General features: G+C 43.0%; 1 protein-coding gene across 8 annotated transcripts in view; it reads left to right on the top strand.

The window, feature by feature from the left end:
* The window catches only part of NCALD (neurocalcin delta), a 365,895-nt gene that overhangs the window by 105,403 nt on the left and 237,881 nt on the right, over positions 1-22,611 (top strand). For 7 of the 8 annotated variants that reach the window (XM_072949553.1, XM_072949554.1, XM_072949561.1 and 4 more), the window contains exon 2: positions 4,009-4,061. The gene's annotated coding sequence lies outside the window, so the exon portion shown is untranslated. Of the gene's footprint in view, positions 1-3,487; positions 3,515-4,008; positions 4,062-22,611 lie in introns of those variants that run through there. The other variant, XM_072949556.1, reaches the window with a different exon arrangement.

Below are 22,611 nucleotides of genomic sequence, written 5' to 3'. Positions count from 1 at the left end.
GAGAGCTGTGACATCTCTCTAATGGCCGGTGCTGCCCGGGTGGACATCTGTGTCACAGTCACAGTCACAGCAAAACCCCAAGCGTTTTGGAGCACAGGAGGACCTCTAAACTCAGGAAAGGACAGATGGTGGAATCTGGTCAGCACCTGGTCTTTAGGGCGAGTGATACTAGGAACTTCCTTAGAAGCAACCACTTATCAAATTCTCAAAAAGATCCTTGATTCTTGAAATTAAAAAGCCCGCAGCTCCGTCCTAGGACTGAGCACCCCTGTGAGCCCCGAGCCCCTGTGCTTGTGCGTAGGAGCACGGCACGGTCAAGGGGAAGAGGGCAGACTGAGGGCGACTCCTGAGTGAGAAGAGAAAAAAGAGGTCCCGTGGTGCCGACCTTTCGCTGTCTTCATGTGGTGGGGAAGGATCGGGGCCCTTTTCTCAGCAACTGCACTGTCTACTCAGTCCTCACTTTCTTTCTCTCCCTGCTTCCCAGCCTGGGTGTGGAGTGTGGGCAGGAGCAGATGGTAAGCATTGCTCTGTTGTCTGTGCTCTGTGACTTTAAGAGCTTGGGTTTAGAAAGCCAAAAGCCTTTATTCTGCTCCTGCTGGAACGTCTCATCTGTGAGGCAGTGGACACTGCAGGATCCTCCTTCTGGAAAAAGGGAAGGGTGTCAGGGGATAAGACAAGGAGGGAGAAGCATCAATTACTAGCTCAAAACAGAATCCCACCACACGTGGAAGAGCTCAGTTAAAGAAAAACAGGGACCTTTGGGGTGGGGTTCTCAATCTGAGCTGTTTCCGAAAGCAGCAAACAAGTGCTGCTCTCTGAGGTAAGCACAGGATGATGAGAAAATGCATCCTAGTGGATTTTCCTCAGACCTTTAGAGTAAATAGATTCTTTTTCTTGCTGTAGTGAACTTCATTCTGTTCCAGAATGGTCATAGAAAGCTGCAGCTCTAGGGGGACTCAGAGACGATCTGAGATGGACATACTCTGTCCTTCCAGATCCCTTCTCCCCACTTCTCCACACTGTTCTGGGTCCTGGGAGGCTAGTGTCCATGGACCACATCAATCACTTCTCTGCCCTTTGGCTCCTGTTTGGATTTGGTCAATGGGGGGCACTTGCTTATCATCCCTTGATGGTTTCTTAAATCCTGTTTACACCTTGTAAATAATCCCCTTCATAAAAACTCCCATTTGAGTGTGTAATCTCTTTCTTGCTGTGACCCTGAACTGATACATCATATAATCCTTTATGACCATTTCACAGATGAGGAATCTGAGGCACAGAGAGACCCACTCTCTTTTCCAGTGGCATCCCTGTCCTCTGCCTTTCCCAGCCGCGGTTGAGTATTCACAAGCTGAGCCCTCAGGGCCCTGGCATGCTGACTGGGGATCAGAACCTCTGGCACTGGGTCTGCTCTAATGTGATGACACATTTCTAAGAAATGCCCATTTATTTAATAACTGGGTCCTTAAAAATGTTATTTTATGTGGTATGTACATACAATGGAATATTATTCAGCCTTTAAAAAGGTAATCTTGTCGTATGCAACATGGATGACCCTTGAGGGTGTTATGCTAAGTGAAATCAGCCCTACTCCATGGTTCCACTTACATGAGGAATCTAAGTAGTCCAGCTCCTAGAGGCAGAAAGCAGAACAGTGGTTGCCAGGGGCTGGTGAGAGGGGGAAAAGGAGAGTTGCTGTACACTGGTTGTGAAGTTTCAGTTATGCAAGATGAATACGTTCTAGAGATTTGCTATTAGCATTGTGCTAATAGCTAACAACACTCCATTATACAGTTAAAAATTTAGGAAGGTAGATCTCGTTTATTTTTTTTGCCACAAAAAGAGAAGCAAAAAAAGTATTTTAATAGGTCAAATAGTAGTTAAAGGAGTCTCTTCTGGGAGGACACTGTTCATGGGAGGTGGCTGGGCTGGTGGAAAGTCAGGAAATGCCTTCTTCCTCGAGGGTGGAAGCACCTGGTGTGGGGTGTGGCTAGAGCAATGCGGGCTGGATTTATCCCCCACCCTTCTCTCAGCTCCGTGCTGCGTGCACCCACCTCCCCACTCCTACATGTGAGGAACCACGAGGGAGTGACTGAGTGTGTGTATGTGAGAGGGAGAGAGAGAGAGAGAGTTGGGGAGGGAGGGAAAGGGAGAGAATGAATTTGCATTCTTCCATTTATTAACTTTCCCAAGTTCTCTTGAAGAGTCTTTTTTGACCTCTTGTATTTTATTTATTTTTAAAGTATTATTTATTTATTTATTTACTTACTTACTTATTTAGTGGGGTAGGTAATTAGGTCTGTTTATTTTTAGAGGCGGTACTGGGGATTGAACCCAGGACCCCCTGTGTACTGACCATGCGCTCTGCCACTTGAGCTATGCCCTGCCCCCAACCTCTTGTGTTTTATTGACTCTAGGACATGTTTATTTTCTTCACATTTTAATACTGTGATACCAGGATGTCATACAATGGAAAACATCTTTTATTGCAGTTGGTCAGGTGCTGGTTGTGCTATAGCTGCCTTGCCTCTGTGTGTGTGTGTGTGTGTGTGTGTGAACTTGGTGGTTCTGACTGCATGACAAGACGAGGGAAACCCCTTATTGTTTCAGCAGTGATTCAGTCCATGACCAGCTGAGGAAGGAATGTGCTCCAAGGTGTTGACTGAAATCTTCTGCTGACATCTGTTAGTAAGATTTTCTTACTAATAGCCAGCGTCAGATGTGGAAAGGCATCAGAAGCTTAGGAGGAAATCCCAGCTATTTGGGACTGAGCACTCTTTTAAGAAATGCTGCATCACTGATGCTCTTGGTGGCATGGAGGACAATACTGTGTGGAAAAACACAGTCATTGGACCCTGTGGCAAAGAGGTTCAGAAGAGTGGATTTTGAGTGTGAAACCTAAAGCAAATTAAATTGAAGTATCTAACCAATTTATTTCACTCATATTTTAAAATTTTCCTTTTTTAGGAATGTAATAAAACCCATGTCTAAGGATGTCTGACAGAACTCTTTCAATAAGTACAAGATAAAAATTGTAACTCTTAATATTATTTCACAATTTAACTTGCAACCATTTTCCTTTCCTATTGTTATATAAAATAGCTTGTCTTTTACAATCAGTGAATCTTAATCAATGATGTATGGTAATAAAGTAGGAAGTCTATTAAATTATCAGTGTGAATCAGAAGACGAGTTGGAAAGCTAAGAACTGAGGAATGAATTTAGTAATTCTTTTACTCAGTAAACATAAAGTATCTACTGTGAGACCAGTGCTGGGGTAGGCGTGAGGACACAGCCATGAACAAAGCAGGTGTGTCCCTGGGCTCACAGGAAAGGCAATGCATATTGAATCAGCAGGGTAGTTGCGTGTATGATATTACAAAAGAAGACTTGCAGGCTTCTTCGGACGTGTAAATAGGGGAGCTTAAGATGGTCATGGGGAGTAGATGGCCTGAGTGTGGAAGTGCCACTCAAGTGGAGAATGGAAGGACAAGTAGGAGTCATTTAGGCAGAGGTGAGTGGGGAAGGGGAAGGGAGTCTGGGTGGTGTGTGTGAAAGCTGGGACGTGACAAGGGGTGAGGGGCTGAAGGATGTGCAGTGTAGCTGGAGCCCAGACAGTGGTACAGGCTGAGAGACAAGGCTAGAGAAGTAGGCAGACTTCCGACAATGGGTCTCATACGGAGCTTGGCCTTTATCTCATGAATGAGAAGGGGTTGTGGAAGGCGTTTCAGGGAGGATGTGGTGTGTCCTGCTCCAATATGGGAATTATCACTCTGGGTGCTGTGTGAGAATGGAAGGCTGTAGATCAAGGGCAGCTGAAGGAGTCGTCCTCACTTGATTAGGGAGGTGGAAACCGTCGTCCTCACTTGATTAGGAGTGGGTGGAAGATAGCAATGATGCAAGGGAATCCTGCAGCAAGCAATAGTCCCCATCACTGACTGCATTTCTGGGATATTATGTCCTTTGTTCCTGACAACCTAAGACGATAACTTTCTTTATTTTTGACAGAGTGGCTTCTTCTGACTTGAGCCTGCAGTGTGCTTTAAGAGATCCTCCGTCAGGTAAATACAGAATAAATTTCCTCAGATTTATAAACCATGCTTTTCTCCCATGCCTCCCTAAGACTCAAATCCAATATCTTATTTAATCTTGTAACAGCCCTGTAAGTTAGGTGTACTTTATTTCAATTTTATACATGAGGAAATTGAGACACAGAGAGGTTAGGCAACTTCATCAACATGCCCAAAGATGTTCATCACAGCATAAATTATAATTGCCGCATAAAACAAAGAGGAGAGAATCCAAATATCTGAGAATAGGCAAAGTGTATTCAATCAGTTATGGAACATCATTTGATGGCGGTACTTTACTAATAGTCTACATCAGATTAAGAAGTTTCTCTTCTATTCCTAGTTTGTCGAAAGTAAGTTGGTTGCCCTGGGTGTTGAATTTTTTTGAATGCTTTTCTAACCTATTGAGATGATCAAATGATTTTTGTTCTTCATCTGTTCATGGTAATTTGTATTAATTGATTTTCTAATGTTAAATTACTTTGCATTGCTGAGATAAAACCAACCTGGTTATGATGCATTATCCTTTCGGTATTTAGCTAAGATTTAGTTTTAGTCCTCAGATTGAATACAATTTTCTTTTCTGGTACTTTTCTTCTCAGGAATGGTTTTCAAAATATCGGAATTACTTGCTACTTGAATGTAAGGTGGAATATGAGAGTAAAACAGTTGAGAACTGTTATTTTCTTTGAGGGAGGAATTTTTACCTGTGAATTTATTTAATTAATTAATTTAGGTTTTCTAATTTCTTCTTGAGTCAGTTTTGGTTTGGGTTATATATACACATTTCTGTTGGAGTATCTATTCAAATTAGTCACCCATTTGAAAAATTAAGTTATCTATATTTTCATTGCTGTGCTGTAACAGAATATATTCCAGATACAAACCCTTCATCAAATGTGTGCTTTGCAAACACCTTTTCCCAGTCTATGGCTTGTTTTTTCATACTCTTAAAAGTGTCATTCAAAGAGAAGAATTTTTAATTTTCATGAAGTTCAGTTTATCAGTTTTTTTCTTCTATGGATAGCAGTTTTGTGTCCTAAGAAATCCTTGCTAAAACTAGGAATACAAAGATGTTAATTTTTTCTAGAAATTTTATAGCTTTAAGTTTTACATTTAGTTATATGATACATTTCAAGGTAATTTTTGAATCTGGTGTGAGATAAAGGTCAAGGTTCGATTTTTTTTTATATGGATGCCCAAATTTTCCAGGGCCATATGTTAAAAAAAACTATTCCTTTCCCCTTTTAATTACCATGGCACCTCTCTCTCCCCCTTCCCTCTGGTACCCTAATTATGTGCATATTGGACTGCTTGATATTGTTCTACAGCTCTTGGATACTTTTAAAAAAATTATCATTTCTCTTTGGATAATTTCTGTTGAAATTCTAAGTTTGCTGATTCTTTTCTTTAACTGTGTCCTGTCTCTCATCATCAGCCAATCAAAGAAATTCTTCACTTCTGATATTGTATTTTTATTTCTAGAATTTCTGTTTAATTCTTTCCTATAGTCTCCATGTCTCTGCTGAAATTCTCCATCTCTTCTTGGATTGTATCCTTTTTTCCCATGTGAACCTTTTACATAATAATCATAACTATTTTAAAGTCTTCAGTTGTTCCAATACCTGGGGCATCTCTCTGTCTAGTTCTGTTGGTTGCTTTAACTTGACAATGGGTTTTTTCTCCTTGATTTTTTTGAATGTATTGTAATTTTGATTGAATGTTGGACATTGTTAGTAGAAAAGTAGGAGACAATAAAGTAAGTAATATTCCTACCCAGAAATGGGCAGACTTCTTCGCAAGGCTGCTGATGTGAGGGTGGTTTAGTCCATCTGGTTAGCAGTTAATAAGATTTGTAGTCAGTAGGGAGTTTGGGTGGGGTTGGACCCCTGATTGATGTAGTTACTTTCAGCCCCCAAGACTCCAAAGTTTTCCAGTGGTGGGCTGCATTTACCTTATGCTTAGCATGGCCTGGTGTACCAGAAGATTTTTCTCACATCCAGACTCCATCCTCAGCTTTCAGCAGACCCTCCGCACTCGTTCCACTGAGGGAATCTCTGTCCATGTCCTCCACCTGCTCCTCTCCTCGTGGTGAACTGCTCTCCTCATTGCTCAGTGCAGAGCTGCAGCTGTGGCGGTGGGGCCCTGTGTTCTTCTGGTCCAGACTCAGTCTTGGGCAGGCCTTGTGTGTCTAGGATTGGGGCATTGTCCGTGTTTCTGCTTCTCTTCATGGCATCTAATTTCTGCCTTGAATTTTTTGGGTGGCTTGAGTGGGAGAGAGTTTCCTGTCCCTTCCTCCCTCAGACCTCTTCTTTGTGTCAGTGCAGGATCCTGGGCCTGAGAGTCCCTTGTTCTTCCATAAGGGCAGGACCAGCAGCATTGGCTTCGCCTGAGAGCTCATCAGTAACGCAGAATCACAGGTCCCGTGCTCAGACCTGATGAATCAGAATCTGCATTTTAACAAGGCCCCTGAGGAATTCTTGTGCACTTTGAAAAGTCATGTTTTACACAATCACTGTTTCTTTTCATTCTTTCTTCTTCTTTTTTTTGCCAACTGTGCTTTTAATAATGAAATTGAAATCCTTCAAAGTCCAAATATTGTGATGGTAATCCTACTTTAAGAATAAACTGGGTTATAGTACACAAATTAAGACATTTAAATGCATTTGTTAGCTAAATTATTGAATTAAACTGAATAATTATCATTTATATGCATATTTAAAGCTTCTTAATTTCCAATTCTTCTCTGAATTGTTCCTAGCACTCAAAAACCCTGACTCTTTCTTGTAACAGGGATTTTTCTGTTGCTTCCTCTTATAAAGGGATTTCTTAGACCTTTGAAGCCTGCCTCCTAGGGGCAGTTGTCTTCCTCCCCACTTTGGTTCCAGCTCAAGCAACAAGTCTCTGCGTGAAGTTTCTACTGATGCTTCAAAACCTGGTCTAAAGGGTTCTAGTGAGGACCCATCCCTCTGTCAAGGTTTTTGCCAAGAGATCTTCAGCTTTTGAATCTTCCAAACTTTGTATCTTGTGATGCAGTGATAGGACTGTGCTGCTAGAATTCTAGTTTTCTCTCTTTTTTCAGCTTTCAATAAAGGTTAATTTTACATTTATCCCAATTCTTAAGTTGTCCTCTTTCCTTTAATTTCATAAAAAGTGCTGGCCATGATTGCTGGGTTATTGTGCCTGCTGTCCTTTTGTCTCTACCCTTGCTTTTGTCCCCAGGTATTTTGAACCCTGCCCCCAACATCCCCTGTGCCTTAGTAAGAGACATTCATTTAAAGAGTTCTGGCAATATCACTAAATTATTTTAACATAGCTTGTCAGCTTGGGGCCATCGTGGATATGTTCCAAGCAGGTAGGCAGAGAAGGGCGCAAGGTCATTCATGCCTTGTAGCTGCATCAGTCCAGGTGAAGACTTATCCTGGTTTCTCAGGGCCAGTGAATTATATTTTAGTCTCAGTGATTACCCTTAGCTGCAAGGCAGTCTGGGAAATGTATCTCTGAGTCAGGCATATTGTTGCTGCAAAAGAGATCAGGGTTGGGTTTGCTGTGGATGGACAACTAAATACAGGTGTCAGATAGACACAGAGCTAAATATCAGCTTTATTCACAGTGATCTTGGATTGGAGAATGAGCTTAAATTATGGACAGGATCAGCTAGAATCAGGCATGCTATTACTTTTACTGCTGAAGCTTTCTTTCATGGAAAAGAAAAATACATGCTGCTGTGGATAGAAACAGAGAGAAGGGACAGTGTCCAGAGCTCCATGCACTTTCCCTCGCTCAGTCTGAGCAATTCAAGTCTGAATACTCCTCCCTTGAGGAGGAGTGAAAGGATTTAGTGAAGGGTAGAGATCACTTTCCATCAGTTTTAGGAAGAAAAACATTTTGTTGTGTATGTTTAGGCAGACATGCTGGGAAGGAGAGAATGACGCTCCTTATAATTGTTATGTAGACATGTCTGTCTCACACACACACACACATGATGACTTATTGTGACAGTTGTGTTATGTCTGTTTATTTATATATTTTTCCAACTCCTACTGTTAATGACCTTTGTAATTTAGATGGTGATCTCTTATGAGGGTTGAGAAAAGGGGGAATTCACATGTGTTGAAGTTGTGAAACCCTCACAAAAGAGATGTCGATGAACTGCTCGTAGATTTGGAAGATTTGTAGAATTGTTTCAGGTTGAGAAGAAGAAGGGTCATTCAGGGCAAGTGACAGCTTGGGCTGCAGCCAGTAGACTTCCAGCTGCTTCGGAAGCTGGCTGCAGGGTTCTTTCTAACATCCCCCTCCATGGCTGCACAGAAACAAACAAACAAACTGCTGCCTCTGCCCTCACTCGGGGGTCGCAGGCCGGCACTCTGGGTGTGCAGCAGGCTCCGGCCCCTCTTCTTAGCCTTGTCTTCCTTGACGCCTGTTGTCACGCTGATTGGAAACCCAGAACAGCCGGCCCTGCTCCCTGCGTAGGGCTCAGCTCGGGACTGAGTACAGCTGATTGCTGTGCTGACAGTGCTTTGTGGCCATTTTGGTTTTTCTCGAGCATTCTTTAATTAGAGGAAATGACAGTGTGCGCTGTCCAATCAGCCTCTTGTCAGATATGATTACATTTGTAGGATAATCAGGTGACATTTGGGCTTGATCCTGCCAAGCTGGTATGAGGGTGGCGGGGTGCAGTTGGCCTGGCAGAGCCGTGGCCCCCACCCAGCTCTGAGGCAGGTTAGCCCCTGGCGTGAGGGAAGAGCCGTCCACATTCCCAGTGTGGCCTCAGTACCCAGAGCCCATCAGGGGCCCCTGCTCAGGCGGCAGCATCGCACTGAAGGTTTGCACCTCACCGCGGCTGTTGCCCTGATAGGATGCTAGCTTTCTTCTCTTTGAAATGTGCTATTTCAGGACTCCTCTGGTCTTTGTCTTTCTGATTAACATGGAGAGACCCCTTCATTTTCCCTGGGAGAAATACTGGTATGACCTGAGGATGGCTTCTGTCTGGTGAAGCTTTGGAGGTAGTTGCCGTGCAGTATGGCGAGGTCTCACTGTGTTGCTTTAATTACCAGAAAGAACCATCTTAAGTTATATTCTGAATTATAAAATAAGTTCAAAGAGATTTACAACTCTGAAATCCACAGACTAACTTATGCCAGCTGTTTTTTAAGTACTAGTCTGTTCTCAGGCTCTTTTATTGAATCCTTTATTTTGGAATAACTGTTTATTTGCAATATAAACTATGTGTGAAAGTTTAAAAAAATCAGTTTATTTATCTCATGAGTACGGACCCTTCTTTTCTAATTTTTTTATTTTGGGTGTTAACTCATTGCAACAAGGATTTATGGAGCCTGCTGGAGTGCCCTTGTGCTTAAGAAAGCAGCATGAGACACAGTCTCTGCCTTCCAGGAACTTACATCCTCATTAGGAAATCAACATTCTCCAGGGGTTCTTTCTTCATGGTTTGGTTGAAGGCATCTTCACAGTGACATGGTTTTACTTCAAGAGTATTCAGTGTTAGAGCAGAGAACACAGAATACAGGATTATCCAGGGTTGGGAAGAAAAGAAAATAAAGATATGGAGGCTTTGGTGGAGAGACCATAATCATCTCATATTGGGCACAGAAGGAAGGGAGGCCAGTGTACGTGTGCGTGTGTGTGTGTGTGTGTGTGTGTAGGGGTACAGTTGTGTGGGGGTATTGCACAGGTGGAGGAAGTAGTTAATGGACATGGTGGGTGGGTAGAGGCCAAGGACAGGAGGACTCTATTAGGTCAACAAAGAAATGGGGAGCAGGTAAGAGACAAGAAAAACAGAACAAAATGCTACCTGTTTCTGGTGGGTCTGTCTTGTCTCCTCCACCAAAGGGTTAAAAAAGGGCCAGATATGATGTTTCTTTTGTTTCTCCTTCAGCTCCTGATTCAGCATGTTGCTCACAGCATGTGCTTCCTAAATATTTCCTGCAGAAAGTCAGCCCACTCATGGGCTTTGTCAAGACTGTTTGGGGTCATATCAAATTCCTTTCACAGATGTAGAAATGACTGAGGTGGTCTTTGGTTCCTGGAAACGGTGAGCTCCAAAGTGACTCCTGTTGGAACCCGACAGGGGTGCAAACATGCACGTGTGTGTGCTAACTAGAGCAAAGAGGATGGCTGAGGAGACCTCCGAGAGTCCCACGTGCGGGATGTGATCCTGCCTTACCAGTGAAGCCCAACATGCCGCTCCGTGCCCTAGGCCAGTAGAGGTCTCCTTCCACTCTTCATGATTTTGTAGGCTCAGTGCATTTGAAGACCCAGTGAACAACCTAAACTTCCTTCCGATCCTATTACCATTCCCGTGCTTGGCATTCAGCTTTTTCTCACGTCTTTATTTAGCTGAAGTAATCTTCATGAAAGACTTCCACAATTGAAGTAACAGCAGAAACTAGAGAATGAAATTTAGATTTTGGCATAAAAGCTAAAACGTTACAATAGCATTCCTATATATTCTTGTGGCTCCCTGGGGGCCACACCCACTATGAGTTCTTTATGATGGTGTCCGACATTCACTTGGCTACCCTAGTGCTGGCCAGTGCAGGGACACAGCTGAGACTTACAAGTGTACGTGCATGTGAAGAGAATGTGTCGTCCGTCCCGCTCAGTCATACCGGAAGTGCCTCTAATGCATGTTTTCTTAGGTAGCGTTTTAAGGTTCCTTAAGCTGTACCCCAGACACAACAGACTTGACCAGAATCATGCGGTTACCATGGCATCCAAAGAGAGCTCTTCAGAAGCTCATCCACTTCTCCAGACACAAAGATGGCAAACTGCTCTGATAGAACATTTTCTACCTTAGACGCTGAGAATAGATGCTATATTTATCTGCAACAGCAAAGCTGATTTTAAAAACTTCTCTCAAGCATAATCTTTTATAAGACATTTGCTGAAAACTGCTCACAGGTTTATCTGCTCCAGCACTGACTTGTAGAAACTTCTCTTTCATCTCTGATCTGGAAGCTTCCTTTTGAATAAAATAGAAATGTTGAATGGCTCTGGCTAAGAAATCGCTTTCAATTTCAGACAAGAGTTGAAGTAGCTGAGTCTTCCTGGTTATTCAAGGAGAGTGAAGCAAAAATGGGTCTGCTGTGAATAAAATGGCAGGCCTGCTTTCTTCACGGGAAGCCTCTCCCCTCTGACACGGTTCTTTGATGTCAATCTAATTCTCGTTAATTGCTAACTCCAAAGCAACAGAGCTAAGATCTTTGAAAGGATTCTATTTTTAAAATCTTATTGTCTGAAATTTCTGCTTCATGGGAAGACCACTGAACCACTGGTTTTTTACTTTAGAGTTAGTAGGCAAAGACTGTTAAAGTCATTAATTTCTATCGCTTGGCGTTTGTGTAACACTTCGCAGTATTCAAAGCACTTTCATATCCATTGTTAGCTGAGCTATGTAACAACCCCTGTAAAGCAGAAAAACAGATTTTTTTTTTTAAATTATGAGAGCATCGAGGGTCAGAAAGATTATGCCTCCTTTAAAATCAGTTCTTACCAGAGTTAGACCAGGGACGAGAATCTACCCTTCGTGTTCCTAATTCCTTTTTAAGTTGCCCTGTGATGGTGAACAAAGTGTGAGGATGGTAAGGGAAAGCCTATAACTTGTTTGTTAACTGTCTGCTTAGTCCATCTATCTCCCTCACTGGACTTTAAGTTCCCTGGGGTGGGGATTGTTTTATTCACTGTTAGATCACCATGGCCTGGAATAGTTCCTGGCACGCAGCAGATGCTCAGTTAACATTTATGTTGCTAAAGGAGTGCTAATAATGCCAGCATTTTCACCTTTACCCAGCCCCTTCTTACACATTCCAGTGACATAGAAAATGCTGAGTATAAGCATTATGTCTGAAATAAACAGGCAGAGATCTGGGCTTAGTGAGGAAGTGCAGGTTGTCAGTCCATCAGAGTAATGGGTGAAGAACACTGAACGGAGCTGTAGAAAAACACTGAAACCGAAAATAGAGCTCCTGCCTTCGGGGAGCTTAAAGCAGACTCAGAGAAACAGGGTACCCAGCACGGAAAAGATGAGGGAAATCACTATCCATCCGTCTGTTTGGTTGGCCCCGCTCTCTTGGAAACTCAAAGGTGGGGGACGCAAAGAGGACATGCACTGCACAGAAACCTTGATCTCAGGGGGAGGAGGAAGTGGAAGAACTTTACTGTCACTTTCTTTGTTTGCTTCTATAATTACCTGTACCTTTTCAAGTGTTTCTGTGCAGGAAACTAAATACAGAGACTGGTCGAGGGATGAATCACTCTAATTAACTGGCATAGAAGGTGAACTTTGACAAAGCTTTGGTTGGTTCTTTTCTTTAAATAGTCAAGTAGTTATGCTGCAGTTTGGCATCAGTAGATGTTTCCATCCTCACCTCAACTCTAGGTAATGGTTTCCAAGTCTGTTAGGGACAGTACTTTTTCAAGGTTTAGTCCTCAAACCACCTGCTAAAGTAGCCACAGCTGAAATTCTGATTCAAGCGGTCTGGTGCACGGTCTTGGATTCTGCTTTTTTTTTTAATAAACATTTTATTTTGGAATTATTTTATATTGAAAGGAGAGTTGCAGTGTGGTATAGAAAGTTCCCGTATTTCCTTCACCTGGCTTTCCCTAATGTCAACTTCTTATATAACCAGAATATATTTGTCAAAATTAACAAATCAAAATTGGTGCAGTAGTGCTAAGTTACAGACTTTATTCAAATTTCACCAGCTTTTGCACTCATGTCCTTCTTTTGTTCAGTCCAGGACATCACATTACGTGTAGTCATCATGTTTCCTTAGTCTCCTTTGATCTGTGATAGTTTCTTAGGGTTTTCTTGAATCTTTGTTTTTAATAAGCTCCCCAGGTGGTTCTCAGACACTGGAACTCAAAACCCATGCAATTTCAAAGTCAGGGACACACCGTGGGCACACCTGAGGGGGACAGGTTTCTGAGCTGTCCCTTGTGCTTTTCATCCCAAGTCATTCTCCTGTCAGTCAGGGGCCAGCAGGAAACAGAAGGCACACTCTGGAGGAGTCTGGAGAGAACTTAGCAAAAGTACTATTTTCAGAGAGGTAGGCAGGGCAGAAGAAACCAATAAGGGATAGCAAGATAACCAGGAACTTTGAGCAGTGAGAAGCTTTTACTCCCTTTGGGATGAGCCAACAGTGCAGCAGTCGTCAGGGATGTTTGGCTGGAGAACCAGCCACTGCCAGAACTCTCAGGCTCCAGTGTGTGGAGGACACGGGTCTTTGTCTCCTCTACCTTGGATCTCTTTTTGGTGCCTCCCACTGGTGAGACTTAACAAGAAGCCAGAGGGCAGGGAATGGACAATACAGTTGCTGGGCACAGAGGAAGAAAAGAAGGGTGGAGAGTGGATCTGGAGAATGGATTTAGAGAGGGCTTGAGGTGAGAATAACCAGCCCTGTGTGAAGGCAGAACGCAGGAGAGATAGCCTGATTAGTTAATCATGCCTGGTTTAAAACCTGTGCTCTGGTTATTAATTCATAGCTGCTATGTTATTAGGGGCTCATGGCTTGATTTTAAAAAAAGAGAATCCAATAAAAACATTACATTTAGACTTGGAAACTATACAGTTTATCAACTGGTTGCAAATTCAACAAATATCTTTTTGGTGAGTTAATGATATTAAAAGAACTGTAACCTCCAGCTACATAAATAAATATCCAGACTTCTTCTTTGAAGAAAAAGAAATGCCCTCGTCTGGGATACAGTTTTAGAATTGATAACAAGTTTTAAGAGTGTCACATACCACCTTATACAGTTTGGATACAGCAGTGCTTTTATTTTTTTCCCCTATTTTGTTTCTTGGCTCTAGGTTTTGAAAGGCAATGTTGTTACCCATTTTGCATAGTGACTTAAATTCTGGGCACCAAGAAAAAAAAGATTCAGAAAATGTTCTTCTTTTTGTAATTGAAAAAGGATAAAACAGGGAAAAAAGCTCATCTTCCTCAAGCATCTGTGGGACTTATGGTGAATCACCAGTCTTTAGACCTTGTTTTTCCTGGGGTTTATTCAATGGAGGTTTTGTTTTTTGTTTTTGTTTTTTTGATGGTGGTAGAATAGGTGAGAATTTTTTCCCCTTCATTTCAAAGAAGGAGTAAAAGTTAGCAAGGAGAAATATTAGCTATATTTTGCTGTTTTTGATGTTATGTGACATTAAATACATCAAATTTGGCAAAACATGGTGGAGGTTTGTTTTGCCCATGAATGTTTTTCTTAGATATTGGTCTTTTGTGTTTGTTCACTGTCCTCTGCCAGGAAACAAACATTTCTATATTTATTTTGCAAAGCGGTTGCATTGGGATCTTGGCAGGAAACAGTTTACCTCGGACGGTTTGAATGAAGAACGTTTAATGAAGGGACTGTTGCAGACCTGTGGGCAGGGTGACGGGAACAAACAAGGGGTGGTCCAGCACCCAGGAACTAGCAGCAGCGGGAAGCCATTGCCACCCCCAGGCCGAGGGACAAGAGGAGCAAATAGTGGAGCCCGGTGAGGGTTGTAATCATGGAGGAAGGGCCACTGGACAGGAGCCATGGCCATGAAGGGACGTAGCTGCTTTCAGATGCTGCAGGAAAGTGGGGAGAGAGCAGGGAGAACAGCTCCCCAGAGCCCTCCTCCCACCTCCCCATCTTTGTCTGGTGTCCCCTTTGGTCAAAACCAACAGGAAGCCAACAGTATAGATGACATGGGCGCAGGCAGAATGTGACCCAGGGTGTTGTGGGGGAGGTGGGAAATAACCAGCAAAATGTTTTGTTGCTATTCAAGCTCCCCAAATGATTACTTGTGGCATCATGTTTGGGGGAAATGCAAAGCAGAGCATGAAGTTAAGGTGCACATCCATTTTCTACAGAGCAAGTTGTGTTGTTTTAAAGACCTCCTACTCACTAGCCCGTTCGGACGGTTTAGTGCAGAGAGACCTGTTTTCTCAAGTTTCCTTCTTTAAGATTTTCTTATTATTTTTGCATTTTTTTAATTGCATTTTTTTTCATTGGAGGTACTGGGTATTGAACCCAAGACCCTGTGTACTCTGCCACTGAGCTATACCCACCCCACCACCCCCTGTTTTCTCGAGTTTTCTTAGCCTCGCTGTGTGGTGAGAAAGGTATTATTGACCTTTAACATGATGTGAAGTCTGAATCTGACCTCCAAGGCCCCTGAAGGAGGAGGGGGAACCAGCATAGTTTGTGTTACTGGTTGCCCCAGATGGCATTTTCAGAGTTAAAAATGGCCATCATAACGTGTATGCTCTTATTGCCTTAATGGCTTGTTTCTGTTGGAGCTAAATGTAATTACCAAATAATCATTTCCAGTTGTTCATTGATTATTTGTGCATAAATTATTTAATGAGAATAGACCCAGATGACCAAGTGGTTGAAGGCCCGTTTCTGGGAGAAACATTCACTGGAGCCCATACCCCCAGTAGAAGATGATTTGAAAATAAAAATAGAGCAACAAAACAATTTTAAATGCTTCTGGCAGCTTTAACCAAACCTGGCCCCAGGATCATTTAAGACCTTTTGCTGCGAGGCTCTGAGATGCAGAGCTGAAAATAGATCAGTTGCAGCAATTTCAGCGGAGGGACCTGAGAATGTTTTCTTCAGCCTAAGGTTTTGAGTGAGCGACAAATTGGCGGCTCTCATAAGACTGCATTCTTGGGAAAAAAAGTTCGTATTTGATCTTCCTTTTCCTGGTGGTCAATCCCTCCGAATTAAATACCTTACACCAAAACTTTAACTGTGATTCAGTGGAAGCTTGTCAGTCTCCTATGTGCTGTGATGTTTTTGTCCTTTTGACCCCACTTTTACTTCCCATATTTGTGATGGATTCTTGGGCAAAGCTACCTTCATCTAAAAGGCTCCAGAAAAATAAAATTTATGCTTTTAAAGAGTACTGTTTCTTTGTTTATGTCAGTCAGTTAGTTATTTTTCACTGTTATTAGTCTTGACTGTATTTCCTTTTTCCCTAGCTTGGAAAAATGCCTGGCCTGGCTTTGTCTTCAGCTATCTTGGCTGTTCTCTTTATATGATGAAAACGTTAAGTAAAAAGATTAAAAAATATTAACCTAAGCTATTCATTCTAGTGGTCAATTGGCTTAAAATCCAAAGGTCTTTGACTCTCATCGCTTAAATGAGTTTAATCACAATTTTGAGCAAAGCTAAAGGAAAAAAAAATCTGTCGATCGTGCATTATGAAGGATTGTCATGGCTTTGAGTAGCTAGAATCAATAAGCTGCTTATAGTTAGTGACTCTGAATGGATACAAAGACCTTTTCCCCCTTAGTGATCTGACCTGTGCCCGGTGTTAGAGCAGGTGGGTGATTACTGCAAGGCCGGGCTAGCTTGCTTCAACCTGAGTTAAGAACCTGAACTCCAGGATAATCAGCATTGGAACTGATGAAAAGACCATCTCTGTCCTTTGCAGCTCTTCCTGTCTGTGTCAGGATCATTTTCCAAATCTCTGTGGTGGTAAACACTGATGCGTTTTTAACTCTGGTGCCCTCCTGGCTCCCTCCAGCTCAGTTAGTCACCGTGGCTGTCTTTTCTAGCTCTGCAAGAGACATCTGTTTCCTTCCCCACCGTTCCCGCCATAGGCAAGGACCTTCCTAATGGTCTGGTTATTGAAATAACCTCTCGCAAGCCTGCCTGCTCATAGAATTTCCTTGCTCTTGCTACATATGCTTCCTAGACCATCATACTTATCAGGATCTGCCTCTGCTCAAAACCTCTCAGCCAGTTATTACCGACAGAGTGAAATCCCTGTCAGTAACGAATGAATAAATTTCTGTGAGCAGCTGCTATGGGCAAGGCCCTCTGCTAGGTGCTGCGGGAACACAGAGCATGTCCACTAGCTTGTTTACCTGTGTCCTCGATTTCTGGTAGTTCAGGAATTATGCATGAAATGTACAAGTGCACAGCAACAAGGCTGGTTTTTGATCAACGTTCTCGATTACATATTTGCAGTTGAGAATAGCTCTTTAAGGAATACAGCTTGGAAAAATTACACATATAGTCCTTTGAAGGCTGCTTGATGGGCTCTTAATATTTTTGAAACTCTCTATGTGGAATTATCTTCAGAGCTCATAAGTTATGAAAACAAAAGAGTCAGCTTACTCCATTCTTTTGTTCAAGATGTAGTTTATCGAAAGACTGCTTTGTACCAGGTGCTGTGCCGAATCCTTGGCATACCAACGTGGGTTAATGTCCGCCAAACAAAGACTACCAGGGCTACACCATCGTCAGACAAACGTGGGTTTATTAGCTTGCTGCAGCAAGGCAAAGCACACGTCATGGGGGGCTGTGGGGCGTTCCAGCAGGTGGCAGTTAGGGAAGAATGTAGAGTTTGCAGGACTGGAGTTAGTCGTAGGGTGGCCTTAGCAGAGATGGTCAGAATTTGAAATATAGGAAGTTGCCGAAACAGACTGTGGTCTTATCTTTGTGTGGAGTCGTTGTTAGGTTAGTTTGTCTGCGGTCTTGTTTAGAATACCGTGGGTCTGAATGAGCTGCTCTTAAGAGTCTGGACTTTGTTTTGCATGTCATGGTTTGGTACAATTTTTAAAATTTTGTGAGTCATAACAGAGTTTTGCAAGTGGTGGTTTCTGTTTGAACATTCAGTTTCCCCCTAGCGTCCTAGTTGCCAGCTGAACAGGTTTTCCTTTATCAGAATAATAATAACCGTTCCTGTCCTCAAGGAGTTTCCAGTCTAGGTTATTATCATTTGATATGTTCCATAATAGAGATACAAATAAGATGTTATGGAATTCAGAAGAAACAACTAACTTTAAAAAAAAACTACTGTTTTGTTGAAATCTTACCATATACAAGACTCTACATACATTAAATACTAGACAAATTACACACATATATTAATTTAGTCCTCAACAATCATACAAAGTTAAATTGAGATGCAAAGAGGTTGAGTAACCCACCAAAAGTCACCTAGCTAGGAGATGACAAGTCTAAGACTTTATTAAACAAACATTTGCAGGGCACTTTTCTAGGTGCTGTATATAATCTCTAAAATAGACCTTTGAAGTAGCTACTACTTTATCCTATTTCACTATTAGGGAAAACGAGACAAGGGGAAGTGAAGTAATTCAACTAAGACCACAGAGCTTTCATGGCCATATTGTAGAGACAGTATTCAGACCCAGATATCCTGGCTCTGTGGTCCATGTACATTACCATCTTGTCTGCTGCTCCTCTTGAGCCTTGTTGTTGGACTCTCGTGTCTGTGTTCGTAACTTCTATGCTATTGGACCCCACTGGCAAAAGAGAAACTTTACAGAAGGGCTAAATATGGGCCGGGGCATGGCAGATAAGTAGGATATTTTTGGATGGATCAGGGCAAAAGGTTGTACCTTTCCATTCAGGAGGAATAGCTTGCACTGAGTCCTGACAGCAGGAGCGGCTCTGTTTGGTCAGGGAATGGTGAGGTTGCAAACTCTAGTGTAGGATGGGGAGCAGTGGCAGCCGATAGAGCTAGACACCAGTAGTGGGACCAGAGTGGGACCACATTGCCCCTCACATTTGACTGGAAAGATGCTCCTCTTGATACTGTGCTTAGTTCTGAACGATCATTCTTGGTCATAACGCATCCCCAGAGGAAAGAGATTTGCCGTCACCTAAGATACACACGCTAGAGGCAACTCCAAAGGAGATGTTACAGAAATGTGTTAAGCAAAGGAAGCTTTAGGGGAAAAATGTTGCCTAGAGTTATTTTTAAGGTGATTGCTTTGAAGAGAGTAACACTCATTTGAATATCTATGTTCTTGTAAATGAAAGAAGAAATATGTCACCACTTTTAATCAATCCAGAGTCTTGAATAGCAGCTTTTATTTGTGGAGTTCTGGGAGCTGATATGGGTTTAATCTTTAATCAGTCCCACTAGGTAGGTACTATTCATGTTACAAATGCATAAATGAGGAAACCGAGGCTCAGAGGACCCAGAATTTTGATGTCACACAGTGGGGTGGTGGAGCCAAGATTTCAGCCTGGTCTGTCTGATTCCAGAGCCCGTTCTGTTATACATCGCCAAGGGTCTGTCCAAATTTTAGTTGGAGGAAGTGCAGATTGTCCGAAACACAGCAGGCAGTCAAATGCCATGAGGAGCTGGTAGTCAGGAGAGGGGAGGGCAGTGGCGGGGCCAAGAGGACTGGACTTGCCCAAGCTTCACATCTCCCTCCCCTGTTCTGTGTCAGACCCATCCTTCTCACATATCATTGAAATTTACTAGTTTAAAATGGTATCCTTGCCCAGGATTACTTCTTGGATAGCAGGAGTCCGTAAAGCTAAGTCCTGAGACTCTGATCCCCCTTGGGCAGTGAGCGTGCCTCAGCTTTGCTGGGACAGGGGTGCATCAGCGATGAGCAGATGTATTTGTGTTGACCTTTCTATTATCAACCTAGTGGTCTGCTTATTTAACTAATGGCATGTGCCCTTGTTAGGAGCTGTGGGCACAGAAAGATCTTTGTTGACACTGGACAAGTGGTTGTCTTTGTTAATTTGGGGCACAGGGCTCCAGTTCTTCAGGCGTCAGGGCAAGGGTGGTGGCAGCAGCCAGTGAGTCCTAGACTGCACATTCTGGAGAGGAAGGGAGTGATTTGTTATCATTTTTTTCCCTATAGAGCATGCTTGTGGATTAACTGCATAAACTAGTTGGCTTGATCTGAGAATGACAGTGTCCCTTTCCCTGCACTGTGTTTGTTTGCAGTGTAGATAATGTGGCCACCAGTGTCTGAATCCTGATGCTTTGGCTTATACTGAGCAAGTTACTTAGACTTTCTGTATCTCAGTTTCTTCATTTCTAAAATGGGAATAATAAAAGTACCCACCTTGAAGGGTTATTCTGAAGATTCAGCAAGAAAATTCTTTAAAATTGCTTGGCACATTGCTCAGCACATAGTAAGGACCCCTAAAGTGATAAGAATAGCAAATGCTGAGTGAGCACTTGTTCTGGGCCAGGCCTGGGCCTGGGCTGTGCGCTACATGGCTTCCGGGGGCACCTTCCACAAAGACAGCCCTGGGAATGTCACCCAGGAGTCGTGCAGTGCAGTGACCCGGTGCCAGGAAGTGCTCTTAGTGCTTCATGTGTTTTCACTCCTTAATCCTCACAATAGTCCATTATTAGTTCTGCTTATAAAGAAGACACAGCTGTTAACTACCTGGCCCAAGTTCAGCCAGCTGGTCAGAGTCAGGGCTGGGATGTTGGCCTTTCCTGTCAATCACAAAACAGGAAAGATCTCCTTAATAGTTTGATGTTCTTTATCAGCCCCTAATACATTTGTTGTCCTTATATATTTTAATATTTTTGAAGTGGTTTATATTCTCAGCCTTTATAGATCATATGTATATTTTAGCTTAATAGTGGAAATTCCTGAATTCTAACCTTGGGAAAAGGTGACACAGCTTTCCCTACCATAATTGAGCTCTATGTGGTTAGGGTCCAGGGAGGGAAGGAGGAAGTGGGGGAGATGAAGAACAAGCCCACTGAACATGTGAATAATGCCAGTATTTCTAACTGCTCTTCCAGCAGGACAGGTCACCCACCCATGCTCCTGGCTCGGGTGGCTTCATTTCTCACGTGACTTCCATGGTGTGAGCATCTTGCCACATGGAGCTTTAATAAGGCACTTTTCATACGACATGGCCCATAAATGAAGCCAGCTAGTTCAGCTTGTGCTCAACCAGAGAAACAGGAATTCACACCAGTGCCAGAACCAAAAGGAACTGTGCCAGAATTTTTGGTAAATGGCATGGCCAGGCCCCAGTGAGACACCTTCCTGAGGGATTTTCAAGGTGGACTGCCTCTTCGATAGACAGGGATGGTGGGCAGTGGGCCATCAGGAGGAGCACAGTGGGGGGTTTCACTGTCCTGGCTGTACCTTCTGAGTTGGTTCTGGGCCCTCCACAGTCCCGCCCTCTTTACCTAGCTCCTTAGCATCTGATGGTTGGCTGGACCCTTTTCTTTCCGTCTTCTCAGCCCTGCCTTCTCTCTATCTCTGTTGGCATTAAAATCTCTTCCCTCTTGGCCGTCCCTGAGCTCCTTTGGCTCCCAGCTGCCTGGGGGGAGAACTCAGGCACACAACTTAGTACCGTTTACGTCAAGGAGATAACTTTTGAAAACTTCTGCATATTTCAAAATTGTTTTTCTCCTGAGATTTTATTGGAGAGGCTAAAATAAGATTTGAGGGTTAGGGTTTTTGTATTGGTGGGATTACATGGTGAAGGATCAGTGGTGACTCCCTTTCTTCTCGAATTCCCATCCGATGTGAAGCTGCAAGGGTCTCAGCCCCATGGGAGCAAGTAGCGCTGGAAGTTTTTCCAGGAGGGGTGAGGGGCGCCTGATGATTTATGGTGGCTGTGACAAGCCTGTGTCAACTTGTGGTATCTCCAACTCGTCGCACTGCGGCTACTCAGGACACCATCACAAGTAGAGATGAATCTTTTCTGTAAAAATAGCACATTGTCTATACAATGCCAGGCAAAAGATGATTCAGCGTGCCCTTTGCCACCCTTAAAAAATAACAAAGTATGTCTTCCTTTCTTCTTAAAACCAAAATAAACTACTTCCGACTACTGTCATTCACAGAGCTAAGCTAAAACACTAACCAAGAGGGAGAGAGAACGTTTCCTCTAGGATGAAAAAGGCGAGCCTGGCGGTTGGCACGAGGGCCTGGCTCGCAGCGGGCAGGCGAGGAAGGTTAGCTCGTCTGCTGGGTGCTGAGGGGACCTGGCCCTCAGATTGCGTTTATGGGGTCTGTTAGTGAAATGGTGGTTGGAGGCGATGTTTAGGAGAATTACTTGCCCTAAAGACAGGCCAGTCTGAGAGAATATGGCTTAGAAATGAGAATTCAGAGTCCAAATTGGGCCTGTTTCTTCCATTTTTCCTATATAGTTAATTTGAATTCTTTAGGATTGAATTAAGGGAGAATGTTATCTCCTCTTCTCTGACTTACCCAGAGCTGGGTTAGTTGTGTCTCCTCAGTCTCCCCAGACATTTCCTTGCAAGGCGCTCATCACATTTTATGAGGATTACCTGTTCCATGCACCTTTTTAAATTTTTTTAAAAACTGAAGTATAGTTGATTTACAGTGTTGTGTTAGTTTCAGGTGTACAGCAAAGTGATTCAGTTATACATATATATATATATATATTTATATATTGACATCTTTTGCAAGTCAGGACTGTGACATAATACCTGTGCCCCAAATGGTGTCTGGCACATAGTTGGCCGTCATTTGTGGAATGAATGAGTGGATGGTGTTAAGATGTTATGTTTCTCTTCTTTTCTGCAAGTTCCTTAAGTGAAAAACCAGCTCCGATTCCATAGGTTATGTGGCAGAGATCACACAGGCTCTAGACAAGAGCGCTGTTCCCAGGACTCTGCTTACTGTCCCAGGCATGCTGGGGCTGTTACTGAGAGAAATGTATTGTGAAAGGCTTTATTAACCCTCCGAATCCCATCGTCAGGAAACATGAAATTTAAAAAGCTTCAAAACCAGAGGAATAAATGGGAAAGGTTTTA

The sequence above is a fragment of the Vicugna pacos genome, chromosome 25, assembly GCF_048564905.1.
Source record: "Vicugna pacos chromosome 25, VicPac4, whole genome shotgun sequence".
NCBI classification, from domain to species: Eukaryota; Metazoa; Chordata; class Mammalia; order Artiodactyla; family Camelidae; genus Vicugna; species Vicugna pacos.
Note: the sequence above shows the minus strand (reverse complement) of the source record. Positions and strands in the feature narration are given on the sequence as shown.